The sequence below is a fragment of the Argopecten irradians genome, unplaced genomic scaffold (genome assembly GCF_041381155.1).
Source record: "Argopecten irradians isolate NY unplaced genomic scaffold, Ai_NY scaffold_1359, whole genome shotgun sequence".
Classification (NCBI taxonomy): domain Eukaryota; kingdom Metazoa; phylum Mollusca; class Bivalvia; order Pectinida; family Pectinidae; genus Argopecten; species Argopecten irradians.
The window spans coordinates 3,290-7,017 of record NW_027188825.1 but is presented as its reverse complement, the minus strand read 5'-3'; the positions used below and the strand labels follow the sequence as shown (position 1 = coordinate 7,017).

General features: G+C 32.4%; 1 long non-coding RNA gene across 1 annotated transcript; it reads left to right on the top strand.

Moving 5' to 3' along the window:
• The first annotated feature begins 377 nt into the window (after positions 1-377).
• LOC138314092 (uncharacterized) lies at positions 378-3,172 on the top strand. Its single transcript, XR_011207323.1, has 3 exons — positions 378-925; positions 1,626-1,754; positions 2,344-3,172. It is a non-coding gene; the product is annotated as an uncharacterized lncRNA (long non-coding RNA).
• Positions 3,173-3,728: the final 556 nt, after the last annotated feature.

Genomic DNA, 3,728 nt, shown 5'->3' with positions numbered 1-3,728 from the left:
TCAAGTGTAAAAGGTGATGGTAATGATCTTAGTTTGTATGATTGCGATGCGTTGTTAATATTTGTTTTTGACTGAAGTGATTATTGTTAGTTAATGTTATGGTAAATCTTTCCAATAACATTAATTATTGAAGACCTCGTTTTATATTAGCTGCATGTGTAAGTGACATCACACGAAAATATATTTAACCCCCTTTTTGTGAAGTAGTCATTTCTATTTGACAAACTACGCACTGCATTGAAGTCAAAGTTTACAGATAAACAAATTATTTATAAACCATGTAAAGACTGAGAAAATATTTGATTGTTATTTTTCAGAAATAATTCAAAAATTGATTTTAAGAAATATCCTTTATTCTCAGAAATAGTCCATTTTCCGTCATGACGGAATCGGACTCTCCGGTTTGGTTTTCACCTTTATAATCGCCAACACCAGACACAAAACACTTCCGGAATTACTTTGTTTACAAATGGCAGCGAGCAATGACTTAATATATTTAAGCTTTACATCAATGTACCTATCAGTTAGGGATCTCTACGTACAATTTTTAAAAAGTTGAGCTTATTGATTCAGAACTGTGTGAGGCAGTGAAATCACCCGATCTATTATAACATTAGATCTAGATTTTACATCTCGATCACCAACATTTATCTTGTATGATATTTTTGACTACCGTTTATACACAATCGTCTGATTACTGACAAAATGAGACTTGGAGCATATAGGAGTTGTGAGGTCTGCCGATTATTTGTTGAAAGCCGGCATGCTAAAAGTTTGATCTTCAACATATACTGGCAACATTTGTATAATGTTCCTGGCTAAGGCGATATCAGATCTTCATGAACTGGAAATATTGCCATTTATGGTTTTCCATAAAGAAATCCACGGGAGAGGTCATGTCAGCCAACTGCATTTTTATTGACAGGTTAGTAAAAATGTAGACCAAAATAAAAAAAATATTTCGATTATCTGATAAAAACAATCATGTCGTTTTATAAACAGTAATAAAGTATATGTTTAAGAAATCATTTGCAAAGTCAAAATATATGTTTATTAAATTATCAGCTTGGAAAAAAGCTCCTCAAACATAATAATTTCCTCAGGATGACTTTTGAAACCAGGCTGGAGCCTCTATTGCAGCCCCTTTTGTTGTATAACTTTTCCCAGTTGGGAGGTGTGGTGGTAAAGTCATATGGAATTAGGTATTGATTGTGCAGACAACAATAGCAAAATAAATTTTTGGTATATATTTATTTTTGTGTTAGTTAGATGTAATATAAATACACATTTAATCTTAATTTTTTGTCCAAATGATAATAATTATTTACGCTCTGTCGGCGATGAAGCATCTTTAGTAATCAAACTTCATTTTCACTAGATTTTTTTATATAGGTCATAGGTTGAAAGTAGACATACAAATTTACAACAAGTATATAGCTGAAATGGATTAAATTACATTACTACTGTACTTACTAGTACTATAAATATATCTGTATTTTTCTTGGGTTTTTTTTCAATATAAGAAAATGCATTACAGATGCATTTGGAACTGAAAAAAAAACATAAACCTGTAGAAAATGTATGCATAAGGTATGTGCTGAACTTATATTTATCATACTTTACAGGTATTCTAGCTGTATTGAATGATCTGATCATCATGGGGTGAGAAAGAATACTTTGGACACCTACGATCCATGTCTTGCCTGTGACAGAGAATCTTTGGACATAAAAACTTCACTGCGAAACTGAAACAGGTACAACGGCGGTATATGCAGGATTTTTTTTATGCTAATAAATGCTAAGAAACAAGTTGCTAATTTTTCAATATTTGTTTTACTAAGGTTTGGATTAATCAATCAAACCAAAAGATTTGGTAACCTTATATGAAATCTTTTCATTATCAATGGGGAGGAGGGGGGTTGGGTGCAGTGGTCAAGTGGTTTATGTCTCGACATACTACTACAAGCCCTCTACCTCTGGTTTGCAAGCTAGAATCCCATGTGGAGCAATTGGTAGGAACTGACCACTTATCAGTGGCTTTCCTCCACAAATAAACCTGACATGTCGTTACATGACCTTGGTTATTAATAGGGTGTCAAACTAATAAAAACCAACTGTGAAGGAATCACATGATCAAATCTATAAATCTACTAACATGTTGTTTCATGGAAATTAAAGTGCTCTTATAGATAATTTATATATGTAATGTAAAACTAGCTATTCCTTACTGTATTGCAGTAAGTGTTGTTCCTACAAAAAATGTTTGTATGAAAATGTGTTAAGTAGTGAATGTACAGATCTAGAAGGACAGCCTAAAATCAAGTTATTTTATTCATATTTCAGCTGCATCCAGACACTCAGAAAATGGATATATTGTATGAGAATATGGATGAATCATTTGAACAGTCACAGAGGAATTAGACCACTTCATGTCTTGCCTATTCAATTGACAATCAGATTAAGAACATGAGTGATTTTAATTCAACCTTAGAACAATTGATAGAGAATCTTGGAAATTATGCACCAAAAATTGTTGAGGATATCGAGACCAGCCCCTGTGGGAAGTCTGGAAATTAAGTCTGGAAGATGATGCAATATGGCCGACTGACAGCTTTTAACTTCCACAAGATTTGTGAAGCAATAGATTGTCATCACTGTCCACAATCATTGCAAAGTATGAACCAGGTGTCTCTGCATTTCAATGGGAAAGAAGGAAAAAAGTACCTAGTTCTTCAGGACCTGTATATAAAATCATGTAGGTCTATTAAAAATAGTGCATATAGAGCAAAAAGGTCTATATCTGATGTGAACTTCCATATATATTGGTTACAGTGTAGATGGGATTTCCTCATGTAAATGACACAGAAAGAAAGTGATTGAGATAAAATGTCCATACTCATTGAAACGTATGTAATCAAAAGAGGTTTCATTGCATAAAATCGCATTAATAAGTTAACAATAAATCAATTATTTCTGAGAAATCTGAATATTACCGTCATATGACCATGATATTTATAATACACCCAGACAGGGATATACTCATTGGATTTGATAGATCATTACCTTTTTTCAATAGCATTTATTTAAACATTTAGTGTATGCTGTTACAAATAAGCAATAAAGCACACACTTTTTATACAAATAAGTGAATAAAATGACAAATTTATGACAATTGAGTGATTTTTTATTTTTTCCATGAATTGCTTCTCAAGATTGCACAAGACGTATTGCACCGCAAATTCAATTAGTTTGGTCCAAAACTGGCTTTACTTTAAAGGGTACAGCTCCTTCAAAAATGTGAAAGTATTGAGATGTCACATTGTCTTTTCAACATGTACTGGATTCTAGCTTGGGCAATTTGTCATGTCTAAGTAACAATAGCACTAGAAAGTTATTTATTCAATATAAATTGTAAATGGTACTATTTAAATGACAACCACTAGCTAGAATCACAGAAGGATAAGGATGTAGACTTGGCATTTTGCTTGATTCTTAAAATATATATACAGTAGTTTGACATGTTATAATATCTAGCACAAATGTATATTTATCACATAACTAATCAACTGGCCTGTTTAGCAATGCCATTAATATCACAACACACCTGTAAATTAAAAATACTATTGAGACATCATAGGTACAAATAATGACGTCATGATCAAAATATGATGTCACACAAGTGTCTCTGTTGACAAAAATGTCAACTCCAAGCTTGATTCCACCACTCT